The following is a 20,674-nucleotide window of genomic DNA, read 5'->3' on the forward strand; positions in this document are numbered from 1 at the left end:
TTTCTCTTTAATTCGTGATTCAGGCCTTTAACATTCCAGCTCACAAAGTTAACTGTCCCGTCTTGAAGACACTGATTGAAAGACCAGTTTTTGGTCAGTCTCCGTGGGTGCGATCGTGCAGCCGCGGGGAGTTGACGAGGCAGTTGAGGCGAGTGAGGGTGCAATCATTATCAATTGCTTAACAGGCTTCCTGCGGTGTGTGTTTGAGGCGTATAAGTATGGGGCGGCACAGAGGGGAAACAGTGGGAAAAACGAAAGAGCCTGGGAGAGCAAGAGTGAGGCATTGGGCCCAGTGAAAGAGAGTGGATGAGCCAGCCAGCTGAAAAAGAGAGAGGTCAGCGCGGTCAGGGGGTCCCACGTGGAGCGAAGGATCGGCACTCGAGGGATCAATCATGCCCACTGATTATTCAGAGGATTGGAGTCCTCCCTATGGATCCGAGGAACCACTGAGTAGTACAAGAAGGAAGACGGGAGGACACCCGACCCTGAGCGGTCTGTCAGACGACTGGCAAAGGCAGCCAAGATGGGGGTCTGTAGTGTGAAGACCACGACTGCTGAAGTCTCCTCCAGGTGAGCAAGCCTTGAGTGAGCTGAAGAGACTAGGAAGGAGCTGTGCTTGGCTGGTGTGACCCCAATGATGGCTGTAGGTTTTTTCATTTTGGTCTCGTTTTAGCCTGGTTTTAAAAGCATGGATTTGTTTTTTTTTATTAATTGGAACACTTTGAAAACTGTACTATTTATTTGGACACTGTTTGTGGTTTTGTTGTTTTTAATAAAAGCACTTTGCACCTTTTGCACCGTCCACTTGCTCAGTTTGATTTGTCCCCATCAGACCAGCTCATCCGGTTACATTACCGATGGTGCTGGGTTGAGAAGTAAGGTGGGAGCATGGAGCAGGACCAGCGTCGTCACACCTTGTACGCATTTCTAGCTGAGATGGACCCAAGTGTGACCCTGGTTCTAGATTAAGCGGTCTAGCCAGTGACATGCCATGTATAGGGGACAGCTGAAGGGCTCTAGTGATTGTAATTCTACCATCGCTCCAGGGGTTGGCGCTGCCTTTTTCTCCTCTTCCCGCTTCAGACTGGATGATTGATGGCTCTAATACCTCTGATGTCACTTCCGGTGGCCATTCACCTGAACCCGCCTCTTCCTGCTGGAAGGGCCCAAAGCAGGAAGTTCCATCATCTTGGACAGTTCTGTTCCGAACTCGCATCTGCAGAGACGACTCCACAATCACTGCGTGTATTTTGTTTATTTTTCTGCTAACCAACGAGGTGACCAGGTTGGTACCCCACCTCTTTATCATTGATGTCTGTTCATCTTAAACAAGATAATAATGAAATGGCTTCACTGGCCAGCTCAAGTCTTCTTTGAATGCCTCACCCCAGCAGGCTTAAACCCAGCTCTACTGGCAATCTGACGTTTTTAAGCTTCAGAAATAAATGCCTCCCATTAGAAAAGAAGCTGTAAAAATTTTTTGATTGAAGAGACGATCACAAAGAAAATCTCTCTATTATAAAAAATAATCCTGCGATGAGACGTGAACTTCTGAAGAGAGACAGAGAGACACTTCAGAGAGGCAGAGACAAATTCACTTCCCGTGACACGGTCAAGTCACGTCATACTGGCATCTATTGGAAGCATGTTCCCATGAGACGGTGACCTAGGCAAGGAAAGTAATAATCAACCAGGAACAAGTGGAATTGAAAACCTTGCAGGTCCAAACGGAGTCAGAAATAAAAGACAAAGAGTTAAAAACACAGTGGAACTTCATAAAGACATTCAAAAACGTTGATGCCATACAAATGCAGAGCAGGTTATAGATTATGACAGATTATGGAATTCGAAAGGCTCACAAAAAGAGAGTAAAGATCGCATTCGAGCAAACAAATGGAAATTATTACTCGGTGAAATAACGGAACAGCAAAAAGAGATCAAATATATAGACATAAGTGATATGACAGAAGTATGTAGATATTGTTTAAGGTTTAAGTCGGAGACTTGTAGATCGTCTAATTCCTGTTACCGTAAGGGAAAAGTACTACTGCTTCCCAATAAAGAGGCGTTTTCACAAGAATTAAGAAATGTGTTGTTTGGTGAAAGTGAAATCCACAAACACTACAGGAAAAATGACACTTCAATGACAGGCTGGACTGGCATCGTTACACACAGGAGTTACAGAAGAAACTGTCAGCAGGCTGATGGGTTAAAAGACGTCAAAGCCTAGCAGCCTACCGCAGCAGCCCAAGGTGGGAAGAAACCCTAACACTTAAACTGCCACATACTTGGGGGGTTAATGCACCCCAGGACGCCAAATACTTTTTTGCTGCACTTTTTAAGGAAACGTCACAATTCACCACGAAAAAGTGACATTTTTTTTTCATGCAAAGACCATCACAATTACTGCAACACTGATCATTTTACACACTGCCAATGAACTGTACAAACTATAAAAAACTACCAGAACAATATGTACAAGGTGCAACTGACACCATCGATGAAATTCAGTCAATCATCGAGCCAACTGCGTTTGAACTGGCTAAACACAGAGATAAACGCTGATGCTGGTAGGCGAGTCTAGTGCAGTGGCTGAATCCCAGGGACATTGATGCTGATTCGCTAGGGGGCGCCAGAGGTCACGAGCTGGCCGCTCAATGAATGTACGGCACGGACTGATCATCTCCGGGAAACCGACTATATCCCGTTGTGGCATTCAATGAATGTATATCGCCGAATATACTCGGCTCTGGCGTACTGGCAAATTGCTTTGGGAACCGGCGGTTTAAGGGTTAAAGAGGACCACATCCATTGCACACCCCGTAAACAAAGAAACATAAAGAGTTCGGCATAAAGAGTTAGGGCATCCGATGATGATTCCTATAAAACTGATGGAAAGAAAAATAAGAAAAAGGTCTGAACAGTAATCGAGGTAAGGTCAAAACAAGACTGAGTAGAGATGGTGGTGGGGCCTGATATAAGGTAGAACAGTTTGAAGGGATGGGTTCAGGCGACCAGGTATCACAAGTCAGACTTTCAAATGCCGTTGATATTCGGATCTGCAGGTAATAGAAGAGGAGTGACATTAGGTGGCAGCGCCAACCCTCGACTCGGGGTGGAAGTACCATTCGACAAGCCCTGAAGTTGTCTCCCAAGTGATAACCCCCTGTTGTGGTGTGAAATTTTGGACACAAGTTGATCAATATTTTTTAAATCTTTATTTGTAAGTTAGACAAAAGCTAATGTAATATTAGTGTTTGATTAGTGAGAAGCTTTCATGTGTACCACCAACACAGTCTTTAGGACGCACTGGAGAATTTTGTAACAGATAGATAGATAGATAGATAGATAGATAGATAGATAGATAGATAGATAGATAGATAGCATAGTTGGCAGGATAGATAGATAGCATAGTTGGCAGGATAGATAGATAGATAGATAGATAGATAGATAGATAGATAGATAGATAGATAGATAGATAGATACTTTATTAATCCCAGGGGGAAATTCACATAAAGGTAATCAGATGAACTGCCTAAAACCAGTTTGGCCAGTGATTCTTTCAATCAGCCCCCACAGAAACACCAGACTACCTGGTTGGTGAGCATCAGCTCAACAAATGGTTTTGGGGAGCAGGTGTGAAAAGTATTGTGTGCCCCCATTGGTCAGAAGTATGGCTGTTTGGGATTGGTTTGAATCAGAGGCCAATCTGTAGCATGACGCCCTATTGGTGGCAGGGTTTGGACAGAGAAAGTGTAAACTGAGGAGCACAACTCGGCAGCCATTTTGACAGAGGCGGGTGGCCTGTTCTGAACATAGCTGACTAAAAAAAGGTGACTTAACTAGAGACATAGTAAGTAATTAGCAAGTCTGTGTGCTGCCTGAAACTACACATCAGCATTTATCAGGAGGTATGTTAAGAGTGGTCACCAGCAGGGGGCAGTGCTATTTTTAATATTTATAAATGATTTAGACAGGAGTATAAGGAACAAGCAGGTGAAGTTTGCAGATGATACCAAGACAGGTGGATTAGCAGATTATTTGGAATCCATTATATCATCACAGAAGGACGTGGATAGCATACTGGCTTGGGCAGATTTGTGACAGATGAAATGTAATGTCAGTAAATGTAAAGAATTACACATAGGAAGTAAAAATGTTAGATTTGAATACACAATGGGCGGTCGGAATATCGAGAGTTCACCTTATGAGAAGGATTGAGGAGTCATAGTGGACTCTAAGCTATCAACTTCCAGACAGTGTTCAGAAGCCATTAAGAAGGCAAACAGACTGCCAGGTTATATAGCGCCTTGAGGTGTGGAGTACAAGTCACAGGAGGTTCTGCTCAAGTCTTTATAACACACTGATGAGGCCTCATCTGGAGTCTTGTGTGCAGTTTTGGTCTCCAGGCTACAAAAAGGACAAGAAAAAGCTCAAGAAAAGGTCCAGAGAAGAGCAACTAGGCTGATTCAAGGCTACAGGGGATGAGGGATGAGGAAAGATGGAAAGAGCTGAGCCTTTAAAGAAGATTAAGAGGAGACCTGACTGAAGTGTGCAAAATTATGAAGGGAATCAGTTCAGTGGATCGAGACGGTGACTTTAAAGTGAGTTCATCAAGAACACAGGGACACAGCTGGAAACTTGTTAAAGGTGAATTTCACACAAGCATTAGGAAGTTTTTCTTTACACAAAGAACGACAGACATTTGGAATAAGCAACCAAATAGTGAGGTGGACAGTAAGACGTTAAGGACTTTCAAAACTCGACTTCATGTTTTTTTGAATAAAATAAGTGGACAGGACTGGAGAGCTTTGTTGGGCTAAATGGCCTGGTCTCGTCTGGATTGTTCTTATGTATGGGGAAGTGGATGTACAATTTAAACAGATTGTTATTTTCATGAGAATTGTTACATATGCATAATAGAACTAACTATTTTACATTACAGTGAGTAATTAACCATATTAAAAAAAAGTAAAACGTAATAAATTGAAAAAAAAAATCTGTTTCATGTTTCATGTATTTGTTGCGTTGTACGTTTTCGTCCTGTATGGCTTTGAAATTAACATGCAAATACTTTTTAAACTTACACTTTCACTGTAAAACTTCAGTAAAAAACATTTTTGGAATTAACTTTCCGTCATTATTGCCTTGAATTTTGATTCTGAGTTTGGAGTTACATTGTGACAACGCAACGTATAACTACCTGTGAGTGGATATCGTTTCTTCCTTTCTAATAAATTGAATTTTTCAAATGTTTGTCTCTGTGATTTGTTAATTATCATAGCAAATGCTATTCTAACGGAAAGCTGTAAACATTTTAATATGAATGGCATATCAAGATCTCCTTTGGTGTCTAATGGTATTCCTTGAAGATTTACTCCATTACCTTTCTTGTCGCCTGTTAAAATTCTACATGTCAGAATTGTTTGACCAATTTTGAATACATCTAATCTTGTCATATTGCATAGCCCATCACTCAGACATAAATTAGGCAATAACATTACGATACATCCTTCTGTCAACAGTAATTCGGCCGGTGGAAGACAGGACAGTGTTAACGGTTGAAAATATTCTACAGGATATTGTAACTTGATGTTTTCATCTTCCGCACCATCACCACCAACTGTTTCAGCAGAGTCTATTGATACGCATTTAATCAATTTGCTGTCTAACCGATTAACAATTTTCGTGTTAATTTGTCTGACTTCATCGTTTCTTTGTGCTACGATTGCCTGCGTACTCATTTCTTCTGTTGATAACCCTTTGGGATAAAATCCTTCAATAAGATTTGGACATAATACATCCTCTTTTATTGGGAACTTAAAGTGAAGTAAATGTAATAATTCATAAGAGCTGAGAGCGCAGGAACTGTGTCTGAAAAAAGCATTCACACGAATGAAAAGTGAGAGGAACGTGGGCGTGGGCCGTTAACCGGAAATGCTGGAGAGGAGGGCGGGATTCGAAAAAATCTCTTGGCAATAGTCTTGTTTCAAGATTTTCTTTTATGATAGAGATATATACTACAATACAATAGAATTAATTTTTGTATAGCCCAAAATCACACAGGAAGTGTCGCAGTTAGCTAGTTAGTAGATGGTGACAGCCCCCCAGCCTTGACTCTCTAAGAAGAAAAACTCCCAAAAAAAAATCCCTTGTAGGGGAAAAAAATGGAAGAAACCTCAGAAAAGACAGTTCAAAGGGAGACCCCTTTCCATGTAGGTTGGGCGTGCAGTGGGCGTCAAAGAGAAGGGGGTCAATACAATACAATACATAGAACAGAACAAATCCTCAATACAGTATAAAAATCAAAATATTACAAGTACAGAGCAGAATATGATATCACATAATATGATTTGGATTTGGAGACCTCAGCCATCAAGTTGCATCTCCCCCTATTGGCCATTCAAAAGCTGAGTCAGTGCTGGGCCAGCCAATCTGATGAAAGGACCCCTCTACCCGACAATTCCTGCGATCCTCCATCAGAGATGACTTTACCTTAGGTAGGCAGAACAACTTTGCAGGTGGGCAGTGGCACCAAGTGCCACAATTGAGTACTGAGAAGAGAAACAGAACAGATGAGGTTGAGTAATAAATTCTAACTCTCATGTTACTTATGTTTTAGTGCTAATGACGGACAACAGAGATGCAGTCTGTACAGTTAATCAGCAGCTCTAGTCAGGGTGTGCTAAACTGAAGTAGTGAGTCTTCAGCCAGGATTTAAAAGCTGTGACCGAAGGGGCATCTCTTAGAGTAGCAGGCAGACCAGTCCACAGTTTAGGGGCCCTGTAACTAAAAGCTCGACCTCCCACTGTTATTTTATTAATTTTGGGAATCCTAAGCAGACCGGCATCTTGAGATCTTAATGTGTGCTTAGATTTGTAAGTCATGATAAGTTCAGACAAGTAAGCTGGACCTCCACCATTTAAGGCTTTATATGTTAAAAGGAGGATTTTGAAATCTTTCCCTAAACTTAACCGGGAGCCAGTATAAGGATTTCAGAACTGGAGTTATGCGTTTGTATTTTCTTGTTCTCGTAATCATTCTTGCAGCAGCATTTTGGATTAACTGGAGGGCTGTATAAAGAACCGTTTGAACATCCAGTGAACACTGCATTGCAGTAGTCAATCCTACTAGAAATAAATGCATAGATTAACTTCTCAGAATCCTGTTTATTTTGAAAGTGCCAACATTTTTAAGATGGAAGAAACCTAATTTCGACAGCTTTGTATTTTGCGCTTTAAAAGACCTGCTAGACTCAAAGATAACTCCGAGTTTGCGGGCTGATTCAGTAAAATTCACTTTATATAAACTCACTTTATTATTTTACATATGGTTTGTTTTTTCACTTACTTTTAATCATCGATTGGTGGAAGTTTATTTAGAAGAAGTATGGCTTGTCGGGCCTAATGTCCTCAACTTGCCTGGCCACGGGTCTTGGTGGCGTAGCTGCCGGTTAGGGAGAATGAGTTACAACCTCTGTGCTGAATCAAATCTCAGCCCAGACTCTTTTCACGAGTAGCTCCTAGTTGGTGGGACAAGTAACTCACCTCCATTCCTCAATGGTGCTCAAGAAATGTTTGAAGACGCCCCTTGTTTGCTGAATTGCTGACCGATGTTAGCTGTTAGGTTTTGTCATCACTAGCTGGTACTTTGTGCCAAGCTCTTCACTTGTGATGATCACTTTGTCATCTTGTCCCATCACACTTGTTCCCAAATTGTTCCCCAGTTTGATGGTGACCTTTTTATTTGTAAGTTGCTTTGGATAAGGACCTTCTAGTCTACTAAGATGTCAGACTGCAGTCTCTTATTGATGTGGTTTTGACTCTGACTCCCCGTTACTGACTTATTCAATAATTAAAACAGATGAATGACTCTTTGAAGTAACTAAAAAAATGTGAAACTCCCCAACTTCCAAATCAGTTCTCTTGGGATGCCCCGGAGTGTTACGCCATATTCTTTAACTTGTTTAGGGAGCGTGTTGAGCTGAGGTGCCAAGTTGAACTGCTGGCTATCGAAGTAATTGTAAATCAAACGAAGGTGCAATGGGCTTCACCGGCAAGGAAGTCCTCCTGCTTGCAAAAGGAGCCCCCCACACACTCTGTGTCCTATTAAACAAGTGGAAATCCTGCAAAAATAAATAAATAAATCAATAAACAGAGAAAAGGCTCCCTCAGTAGTGATCGGGCCAAACAAATCATAATCGGAGGAACTTGGCAGCGCCCAGTGACTACATCAGCAGGCTTAGTAGGTACAAGAATCCTGGAGCCGAGCACAGAAAGATGGAAAATATGTGTCTGCCGTAACAAAGTGCGCCCCCCCAATTGGCCCCATTCCTCCAAGCCCTCGCCGTCCAAGGCATCCCAGTGAGTCAGAGAGCAGCGAGGAATGCGGCTCTTTAACAAGCGGGCAGAGCCATCCCTTCAGTGTTCAACAGCGCCCCCTGCTGGCAATACTGTAAGATGCATAGAGACACTTGAAAGAAAATAAAAAAGGGGGGCACTTGGTGTGGCAGGTGATGGTGGTCAGCAAAGCTCAGTTGACAACCGGAGGGTGGACGTCACCCACAGCACTGACTGTGGACATTTTCAGCTGTCTGCTTACAGAGGTCACATCCACACCATTAATACTCGGCTCACGGTTTGATTTTTGCACTGCAGTTTTTAATTCTTATTTTGGTGATTCCATTTTGTTGCCATTTGTGGTGTTAGTTTTTAACGGGGGCTACCATTTTGTTCTCTTCACATCCGCAGGTTCTGCAATTTTATTTAGTGGTGTTTCAGTGCCGCCACCATTTTGCTCGATGAATTATCGATGCTGCCATTTTGTGTGTTGCTTTTGATTGGCACCACCATTTGTTGTGTTCATTTTTCATTGAGGCCTCTGTTTTGTTTCTTATCTTACTTTTTGGAGAGGGGGAGGAGTGATTTTTCTTTGGCACCACCATCTTGTGTGTTTGTTGTCATTAGTTCAGCCATTTTTGGTATTCATTTCTTCTTGCCGCTGACATTTTGTGTGTTGTATTCTTTGTCACAGCTATTTTTTATAGTGCGGGAGGCCTATAAGCACAAGAAGCTGAGATAGGCCACCGATGTGAAACAACGTGGCTGGAAAGCTAAGGTCCCGACAGTTGTGGTTGGCTGCAGAGGGTTTATTGCCACCTCAACAGCAAGGCTACTTGCTGAGTTGGGTGTGTGGGCACAGGCTCACCGGCTAAGCATTGAAGGACATTGGAGCATTGGAGGAAGAACTCCAGCTGGGCCTCAACTGGGTAGATGGTGTCTTGGGGATCGGCTGCTGAACCCTCTGGAGACGTTGTGGGGCCTATTAGCAAAATGTTGAGGAAAGGTGTGGGCACCCACTTGATAACCCAGAAAGGTGCCATCATTCATTTGACAGTTCCACAGAATCTAAGCTGAAAGGCCTCATGTATGCAATTAGGGAGGTGTTGTGATGTGAGATTTTGCATATAACTTGATAAATGTTTTGTATGTCTTTATTTGTAATCTAGGCAAAGCAATGTAATTTAGTGTTACTTTGGTGAGAGGTAGTTGTGTTTGTCCCCCCAACTTTATGACTAATTTTACGACAGGATTTGGGGGGGATGTGTCTTTTGATGAGTATTTCTCTGCTAAAGTCTTTCAAACCCCTGCAAGGAAGCCGTGATATTTAACATATGTTTTGGGGGGGTTGCGGCGTCAGGTGTTAAGATGTTCTATTTCCCCCATTGGTCTGAGATATGGCTGTTTGGAACTGGCTTGTCTCAGAGGCCTTTAAGGACCATGATGTCCTATTGGTTCTAGGAATTGGAGAGAACATCTATAAATGTACGTGCTTAACCTCACATTCACTCTCTAACCAACATATGATGAAGAAGCATCGCTTGCTAACCTGTGATGATGCAGAAGTATCTTTCTCTTGCTAACACTAAAACATAAGTAACATAATAGTTATAATTTGTTACTATCTAATCACTTTTGCTTTAAAAACATAATTTAACAACGAAGTGATACAAACCTTATAAAATTCCTGAGTTGGCAATGTCTCTACTGAAATAGAGATAGGTAGGCAAAGAGATTCTGCCCACTGGTGGAAAACTAAACTTACTAATGTGTTTTTGTATTTATTCCATATTTATTAATTTATCTGTTTTAGTTAATATTCACAGCTCAAAATACCTGATATTGCAGAAAATAATCCAGCAGCAGAATTATACTTTAAAATATTTCTCCCCTTTTTTCAATGCTTCTCTCTCTCTCAAAATGGATAGTTGAAATGTAATATTTTCTTTGTTCTTAACATCAGCCATATCATACATAATACATATCATGGATTTTTCCTGTCTTGCATCCAAAGCTGCTGGGGTTGGCTCCAGGTATACTGCGATTCTGCTCTGGATAAACAGGTTTAGATAATATATATATTGCTCCTAATCTCATATGTTGTGTCTGTCTGTCTGTCATTTTGTGCCCATCCATACACCGTAATTACCTGCTCATTAAGGTTTTACTGTTCTTATGCGTGGGCTTTTCAAGTCTCGCAGCCACTAACCCTAACACTACATGCTGTGGGAGAGACGACCGACAGTTCAACCTGGCTGGGACGCCCCTAAAATGGAAGGATGGGAGAAGGCAGCTTTTCCAGGACACTGCCTCCCCCCATGGGAGCTTCCCTGGAGTGTAGAGGTGCACTGGACTCCCACAAGGCACCCTGGGACTTGGATTTCGGTTTCTCAGCCATGTTGGGTGCCATGGGTGCCGCCAGGGGGAGCTGTCAAAGGACATGGGGAAGCATACTTTCCCTATAGCCCAGAAGTACTAGTGGATCAGTACTCCGGGTTGATTAAAAGAACTTGGATTCTCCAGCTGACCTGGAAGTGCTGGCAAGCCCACATGGGCAGAAGAACAGACGCACTTCCGGGTCAAGGACTATTTAAAGGTCTGTTGGGTGAGTCGGAGTCGGGAGGGTGTAAGACAAAGCTTGCTGGGAAGTGTGCTGGAGAAACAAAGAATTTATTATTGTACTTGGTGTTTCTCTTCCCTGTTTATTTGTGGTTGTGGTGCTTGTGGGCACTTCATAGAAGAAAAAAAGGAATTAAACAACTTCTTGGTGTTTTAACCTGTGTCATGCATCAGTCCGTTTTGCTCCAACAATGATGGACGGATTAAAAGGCAGAAGTCTACGTGACCATCATCATCATCAAGCCCTTCCGTGAGAACCCTAAATCCAAAGAGGACTGTTTCATTTATGTTAGGTAGAATGCCCAGAGGGGACTGGGTGGTCTCATGGTCTGGAATCCCTACAGATTTTATTTTTCTCCAGCCGTCTGGAGTTTTTGTTTTTTCTGTCCCCCCTGGCCATTGAACCTTACTCGTATTCGATGTTAATTAATGTTGATTTATTTTGTTTTATAATTGTGTCTTTCATTTTTCTATTCTTTAATATGTAAAGCACTTTGAGCTACTGTTTGTATGAAAATGTGCTATAGAAATAAATGTTGTTGTTGTTGTTGAAAAGGGGCAACAGTAACCTCATTTTACAAGGCTTATCTTCCTTTGTTTGCCTCGATACAGCGAGGTGGGGTCCGCACACTGATTCAAGCCTAAGAGTCCTGTTCTTCTTAAGCCCCCATGATCACACCTGTCAGAACACAGTAGATTCCTTTTGTTGATTTTTGATATCTTTTCAGGCCTGCAGGTGGCAAAATTCTGTCTATAAATTGTATGTGCCTGAGAGATCAATATGGCTGGTAGAAAATAACAAAACCTAGTATGGTGGAACCTCAATAAAGTCTTTTGAAGTTTCTGATGTGTTTTTCAATACAATGTGGGTCTGTAGACAGGTTGTCTGTGTCAGTCCAGATATGAGGATTGTTTGCATCTCTCGGAGATTTAGGATGGAGCATCTCTCGGAACCAAGTTACCAGATCTATTCTATAACATTTTATGTACAGCTCGGGATCCAGTTGCTCACGTTCTCAACAATGAGGGTCCAGCGAGCCGGACCAACCTCGGGGAATCATGCCACATGGCCGTAGTGTCGTAACTGACGCTCCCTCACAATGCAGGTCATGTGCATCATTCGGGACTCCGTGAGCAACTGCTTATTCGACACAAAGTCAAACCAGTGGTACCCAAGGATTATCCGGAGAGACACAGTGCCAAAGGAGTCCAGTCCTCATCTCAGGTCACTGGATAGCATCCATGTCTCGCAACCATATAGTAAAACTGCAGGCACCAGGACTCTAAAGACTTACACCTTCATCCTTTCAGATATCAGGAGTGCCACACACAACAACGACATTTATTCATATAGCACATTTTCATACAAAAAAAATGTAGCTCAAAGTGCTTTACAAAATGAAGAATAGAAAAATAGAAGACACAATAAAAAATAAACATAAGTCAACATTAATTAACATAGAATAAATAAGGTCCATGGCCAGGTGGACAGAAAACAAAACTCCAAAAGGTGGAGAAAAAAATAAAATCTGTAGGGATTCCAGACCATGAGACCCCCCAGTCCCCTCTGGGCAATCTACCTAACATAAATGAAACAGTCCTCTTTGTATTTAGGGTTTTCATGGAAGGACTTTATGATGAGAGATCTCATGACACCCACATGCTCTCCCAATACATCGTTTGACTTCATAGGAAGAGTCACCAGAGGCAAGTAAACCTCTTGCCGAGGTCGACACTCTCTTCGCAGACAGACACACTGCTGATGGCCGTGTCCAAGTGGTCATTTAAGGCCTGGCTCTTTTTGTTTTTTATCAGGACACTCGCAAGCCCAGACACTCAGACTCCTCACTCAGTCTTTCGAGCGCCCCGATCAGAGCCTCCATTGACTCCACGAAGATCACAGCATCATCAGCAAAGTCAAGATCAGTGAATCTCTGTTGACCAACAGATGCCCCACAGCCGCTGGACCCCACGACCCTGCCCAACACCCAGACCATGCAAGCATTGAACAGAGTAGGAGCAGAACACACCCCTGATGAACAACAACAGCAAGAACAGCATTTATTTCTATTGCATGTTTTCATGTGAATGGCGTTGCTCAATGTGCTTTGAATGAAAAAATATAAAAATAAAATTTGGCAAAACTAATTAACAAAGAATAAAGTAAGGACCAATTGCCAGGAAGAAAAGAAAAAACAAAAAAAAATCTGCAGGGGTTTTGAGGCCACGAGACCACCCAGGCCTCTAGGCATTCTACCTAACATCAATGATCTCAATCAGTCCTCATGGTTTTCAGGCTTCATGTAACAGAATTTGATGATGTTGGCCATGTGGACCTCTGGCCTTCAATCCATCAATGTAGAGACAGCACGGTGCTTTGATCAGATGGTGATGGTGCAGATCGCCAACCACAGAGAACCAGAAAAACAACAGCAGAGAAATTAGGGGTTAATACGGATTGCAGAGCCATGAAATAAAATGATAATTCAATGCATATACAGAATGTCAGGGTTGCACTAAAATAAAGCTATGAGGAAGCCATGTTAAAGCAATGAGTTTTTAGACATTTTTTTAAAGAGCTCGACCGTATCAGCCTGGCAAATTGCTATCAGTCAGCTATTCCAGATTTGAGGTGCATAACAGCAGAAGGCCGCCTCACTACTTCTTTAAAGTTTAGCTCTTAGAATTCTAAGCAGACCCTTGAAGATCTCTCTTGAAGATCTAAGGTTACGATTTGGAGTGTAAGGTGATAGAAATTCTGCAATATAGGATGGACTGAGATTATTTAAGGTTTTGTAAACCATAAGCAGGATTTTAAAGTCAGTTCTAAATGACACAGGTAACCAGTGTAGAGACGCTAAGACTGGGGTGATGTGCTTGGATTTTCTTTTCCTAGTTAAGATTCTGGCAGTTGCATTTTGGACTCATAACCAATTGATGTCTTTTTTTGGGTGGTCCTGAGAGGAGTGCGTTACAGCAGCATTTCCTAACCTTTATTTGCGACCCGAGTTTTCATAACATTTTTAATCACACCCCCCCTAACTTTTTTAGAAACCCTAATAAAATGTATTTCTATATTTTTTGCTGTAGATACACCGCTACAAGTTTTATTATACCTACTTAACTTTTATCAACATTCAAACTCTGTTTTTATTTTTGTAGTATCAGAATGTAGTTTAAGTTAATTTGTTTTGGTTTCAATAGATGTATTTTCATATTGTTGATTCTTGTTTTCTTTTTTTTACATCTTCGTGCCCCCTTTTTTGTTACTTGCCCCACAGGGTGAGAACTGCAGCGTTACAGTAATTTAGTGAACTAAAAACAAAAGTGTGTGCTCATTTGTCAGCATCTTGCAGAGTTATAAGGGATCAAATTTTTGCTGTATTTCTTAGGTGAAAAAATGCTGTCCTAGTGATTTTATTAATATGTGATTTGTGAAGTCAGAGTCAATAATTACCCCTAAATCAACCCCAGAATCAACTGAGAAGGTCTCCCTCCACTCTGCACAGCACTCCCAGTACCAGTGTACAGCCATGATATCCAGCAACCTTGGAGGGATCCCGCACAGTCACAGGATGTCCCAAAGGGCAGCTCAATAAACTGAGTTGAACTCTTTATGACAGTCGACAAAGGTTGCAAAGAGACTTGGCCGATATTCACATATGCACTCCATGAGAATGCTCAGTGCCAGGATGTGGCAGATGGTAGACTTCTTAGATGTAAAACCAGACTGCTCCAGTCATTTGTAGGCTGAGCAGGTGATCACATATCCTATTGAGGACGATCCTAGCAAGGACCTTACCGGCACAGAGAGCAGTGTTATCCCTCTGTAGTTGCCACAATCTAAGTGATCAGCATTCCCTTTCCAGATAGGAGTGATGAGTCCTGTTTTCCAGTCAATTGGGATTAGAATACCAGAATTGGCAGATGCACCACTGGTGCCCTGTGCTTTTTACAGATGAGAGCAGGTTCATCCTGAGCACGTGACAGAAGTGAAAGGGTCTGGAGAAGCCATGGAGAACATTATGCTGCCTGTAACATCATTCAGCATGAGCAGTTTGGTGGTGGGTTAATGATTGTCTGGGGAGGCATATCCATGGAGGGTCACACAGACCGCTACAGGCTTGATAAAGGCACCTTGGCTGCCATTAGGTTTCAGGATGAAATCCTTGGACCCATTGTCAGACCCTATGCTGGATACAGTGGCTCCTGGTGCACGACAATTCCTGGCCTCATGTGGTGAGAGTATGCAGGCAGTTCCTGGAGGATGAAGGAATTGATACCATTGACTGGCCACCACACTTTCCTGACCTAAATCCAATAGAACACCTCTGGGACATTATGTTTTGGTCCATCCAATGCCACCAGGTTGCACCTCAGACTGTCCAGGAGCTCAGTGATGCCCTGGTCCAGATCTGGGAGGAGATCCCCCACAACACCATCTGTCATCTCATTAGAAGCATGCACCGATGTTGTCAGGCATGTATACAAGAACACAGGGGCCATACAAAGTGCTGCGTACAATTTGGAGTTGCTGCAATTCAATTTTGGCAAATGGACGAGCCTGCCACATCATTTCTTCACTCTGATTTTTGGGGAGTCTTTGAATTCAGGGCTCTGTAGGTTGATCATTTTCATTTCCATCAAATGATGTGGTATCCTTTCGTTCCTAACACATTACCCAGTCTATATCAGTATAGATATCCAGGAGGATTTCTTTTTCCCATTGAGATCTGATGTGTTTTCAAAGTGTTCCTTTCATTTTTTTGAGCAGTTTATATATATATATATATATATATATATATATATATATATATATATATATATATATATGAGATAGAGAGAGTCACACATATGTGTTTAGGAGGCAATCAACAAGCCCCAAGGTGAGTGATACCACACTAATGTCTCTCTCTCTTCATTAATAGAACTAAAAAAGACAAATAATAACTCACCACCAACAATCCCATTTTTCCAAAATGGTTATCCAACAACATCTCATCCTTCACATTCCATTGGTGACATCACTTCAGGCTCACTGAGATGACATCACTTCCAAGAAAATGTCACTTCCTGCCATTTGTTTTGTTTTTACTCCCTGCCTCCATCCTGTATATATGTACCCCCACCTGAACGTCTTTTCATTTGCCAGATACTTTTGTTTGGATCCATATTTCATATTTGTTTGCTATTTTGTCCAATGGACATTATACGGGGCAATTCCCCAACTGGGAGTATTATTTCTTACTATATATATATGGATATATATATATATATATATATATATATATATATATATATATATACTGTATGTATATATATTGTGAACTGTGACCCGGACACATTAGACGGACATCGTAACTTCACCCACAAACACTTTTATTTACAATATATACAATATTTAAATCAGTGCACTTCCCAGTGCCTCCAGCACTGTTCCCCCAACTGTCCAGGCCACACAGTCTCTGTCTCTCTCTCTTGGCCCCTTATATGGGAACCCAGATGGGCTCCAGCTGCTTCCCGGCAATCTCCTGCGGACACACCCCCGTGTGGCGGAAGTGCCGGCTGCGCACCCGGAAGCCCTTCGGGTGTCCCCTGTCTTCTTCCCCCCAGCACTTCCTGGTGTGGCGGAAGTGCTGGGCTCCAGACTTCTACAGGCACCGTGGTGCCGCCTGGTGGTGACCACCGGTCCCTACAGGGCTGGGCTTCCAAGCCCTTCACCCGAGGCCCCCAACATAATCAGGGCGGACGCCTCCTCGCGGTCTGGAGGAGGCACAAGCCCTCCTCCGGTCCTCCTGGGCGTCCTGGCCGGGCACCAGACGGGATATTCCGGCACCGGGCCACCACCTGGCAGTGGCCACGGGTCACTACAGGGCTGGGCTTCCAAGCCCTTTACCTGAGGCCCCCAACATGACCAGGACGGACGCCCCCTCGCGGTCTGGAGGAGGCACAAGCCCCCCGGCCGAGGACCAGGACCACATATATATATATATATATATATATATATATATATATATATATATATATATATATATATATATATATGTATATATAAATACTAGCAAAATACCTGCGCTTCGCAGCGGCAAAGTACTGCATTAAAATTGTTATTAAGAAGAAAATGAAACCTTTTTAAACTGAGTGAGAATACACCAATAATTATTTGTTAAGGATCTCTTTGTATTCCACATTGTGAGTTCGGCCCTCCGGTTGTAATCTGACCAAGCTGTGCGCTGAGCTTACTCTGAGCATGTAACGTACAGTCGGCCATGTGAACAGTAATCTTGTTTCAAATCTCACAGCTTGGATTGCTGCGGTCACAATCGGTTTGAGTTTTATGGTTTGTTTCAATTACGACAGTATTTGTAGGACTTGTGGTGTTGAAGTGACATTCGGCATCTGTCAAGCGTTGTAAGCACACAACCAGTTTCATCGATAACTTCACATCCAGCTTTGGAGAGTTTAAACACTCATAAACATCAAAGTGTCCACTACTGAAATCGTCACCTGTCAATCTAAGATGTTTCATAGGCGTTGGCTGTTGTCCAAAGGTGTAAAATATTTGGCCATTTCGTACACTTGAAAGCGACAACTGAACAATTCAGCGGCAGCCATCAACTCACATGCAGATCCATAGGTGAAGGGCTTAAGCATTTCACTCTTCTAGTGCTCCTGTGTAGTCTAATTATCTCCTGTACCGTCATCAGTCCACACCTTGAACCTGTCCAGTCATTCAATACATAAGACACAATGTTCCTCCGGATATCAAGAGTGAGCCTGATATGGCTGTGCAATATGTAACACAGAGAATGGAAAAGGCAGGTGCCATCTGAATGGAAACAACTCAGTAAGTAACAGTTCTTTGATCAATAGTGATCATCTCGATAGACATGTTAATGGGGGTACGGTTGGAACGAAAAAGGAAATGGGTACCTGAACAGTAAACTAAGTCTACAATACCTACACAATAACTATAATCGTAATAAACGAACAATAAACCAGCGGAGAAGGTGAGGATTAAACAAAAAGGCTGTAGTTATCAGTAGGGAGACGTGATCAGGGAATCCCGTGGCAAAGCAAGGAAGGGAATGTAGAGACTGGAGCGACGGACAGCCTTATATAGGCAGGCAGCCAACAACGTGGGAGGCGTTGGGATGGGGGACCCAACGCCACCTCACATGGTGACCGAGCTGCAGGCTATGGACGTATATATGTATGTAAGTAGGATTCAGTTAGCGTTGGGAACCCGTGTACCAAATTTCTTGAAGATGGGCCCATAAGTAACAAAGACTGTTGAAAAGTTCAATATGGCGGCCAACAGTGGCATCATACCACCGAAATAAGTACGTACATTGGTTTTGGTTAGTTCAGGTAAGCCACCTACCAAATTTCTAGAAGAGGGGCCATAAATATGAAAGTTAAACATGGCGGACGTTGTTGACCATTATGACCATTACGCGTAAAATTTCGAAATGAAACCTGTTTAACTTTTGTAAGTAAGCTGTGAGGAATGAGCCTGCCAAATTTCAGCCTTCTACCTACACGTGAAGTTGGAGAATTAGTGACATTGGAAAGTTCAATATGGCGGCTGACAGTGGCATCATACCACTGAAATAAGTACGTACATCGGTTTTAGTTAGCGCAAGGAAGCCGCCTACCAAATTTCGTGAAGATGGGGCCATGAATAAGAAAGTTCAATATGGCGGACGCTGTCGACCGCTATGACCGTTACATGTAGAATTTCGAAATGAAACCTGCTTAACTTTTGTAAGTAAGCTATGAGGAATGAGCCTGCCAAATTTCAGCCTTCTACCTACACGTGAAGTTGGAGAATTAGTGATGTTGGAAAGTTCAATATCGTGGCTGACAGTGGTGTCATACCACTGAAATAAGTACGGATATCGGTTTCCGTTAAAAGTTCAATATGGCAGCCGACAGTGGCATCATACCACCGAAATAAGTACAAAATTTCAGCCTTCTACCTACACGGGAAGTTGGAAAATTAGTGACGTTTGGAAAATTCAATATGGCGCCGACAGTGGCGTCATACCACCGAAATAAGTACGTACATCGGTTTTGGTTAGCGCAAGGAAGCCACCTACCAAATTTCGTGAAGATGGGGTCAGCTTTCTACCTACACGGGAAGTTTGGAAATTGGTGACTTTGGAAAGTTCAATATGGCGGCTGACAGTGGCGTCATACCATTGAAATAAGTAAGTACATTGGTTTCGGTTACCGCAGGGAAGCCGCCTACCAAATTTCGTGAAGATGGGGCCATAAATAAGAAAGTTCAACATGGCGGACTTTGTCGACCGCTATGACCGTTATGTGTAGAATGTCAAAATGAAACCTGCCCAACTTTTGTAAGTAAGCTGTAAGGAATGAGCCTGCCAAATTTCAGCCTTCTACCTACACGGGAAGTTGGAGAATTAGTGATGAGTGAGTCAGCCAGTCAGTCAGTCAGTCAGTCAGTCAGTCAGTGAGGGCTTTGCCTTTTATTATTATAGATATACTCTGTATATGGAAGTCCCTTAAATTGGGAAGCGCATTTCCTGACAGCACCCCCTGGTCGACCCATAGTCCCCAGGAGGGCTGTGTTGCAGGACTACGTCTCCCAGCATTCTCTGCTGGCTCCCAAATAGGTTTTGATACAGATGGCTGCCCTCTCACGCCCTGGGGGAATAGCACATCCCTTGCAGCATCTTTCACAACTGATGGGCTGTCCGTCCATCCCTTCTGTCCATCTCTCGTGGGTCTGACTCCTTCCTCTCCCTTGGCCGGGGATGTCTTTCTGCCTCTTTGGACACCAGGTAAAGAACCACCAAACCTTTTCTGCCTGGGGGACCCATCCAGCCTATGTGGCACTGACACTGTGTATCACCAGCATAGCACTTTGGAGGAGTATATGAAGAAGAGGAGAGGATGCAGTGCTGATACTTGAGGCATCCTTGACATCTCCCCAATGCCAGGACACACAGTAGGATATGACCAAGGGGTAGGACTAAAACCACCTGAGGGCACTTGCAGTGATGTCAAGGTCAAAAAGGGTGGCAAGGAGGATCTTGTGGTTTACCGTGTCAAAGGCAGGGGACAGATCTAGCATGACGAGGTTGCTCTGGTGTGCAGTAACATATCAGCAACGGTGGGTAGAGCTGTCTCCATGGATTGGCCTATCCTGATTGAGCAACATTGGCATTGTGTATCCAAAGTGGGGAATTTGGATGAGAAGCTGGTTAGGTTAACACCAGAATGATGAATCTAGGGCTGAATGTGACACTAAAGGCCATCAAAATGTAAGACAGACCTGCAAAAATATCTGAAATGATCAAGCAGGTCCCCCAAATGAGAATATCACACTCAACTTACCTTCACCACTTTTGGAGAGTACACCTTCTCCTTTAATCTTTAATCCACAACCACAAGAAGCTCACTTCCTCTGCTGTGACATTATTAGCTATGTGACATTGATTAAAACCTGTCACCTATTGGCTAGGAGGTTATCAATGCACCAATCAAAAGGGCCATGACAAGTATGAATGAGTTTTGGCCGATGACCGCTCGCCCGCTTTACGTTGTGGTCCACACGCAAGCTTCATGCGGAAAGTAGAAACGAGCCACAAGAGGAGGGGGGCTTAAAGGGTGCAGTAAGCTTTGGAGGGGGCAGCAATAAGAAAATGTCAGAAATGTAACATTCCTCAGTAAAATCCTCATTGTAA

Source organism: Polypterus senegalus, chromosome 9 (assembly GCF_016835505.1).
Source record: "Polypterus senegalus isolate Bchr_013 chromosome 9, ASM1683550v1, whole genome shotgun sequence".
Classification (NCBI taxonomy): Eukaryota; Metazoa; Chordata; class Cladistia; order Polypteriformes; family Polypteridae; genus Polypterus; species Polypterus senegalus.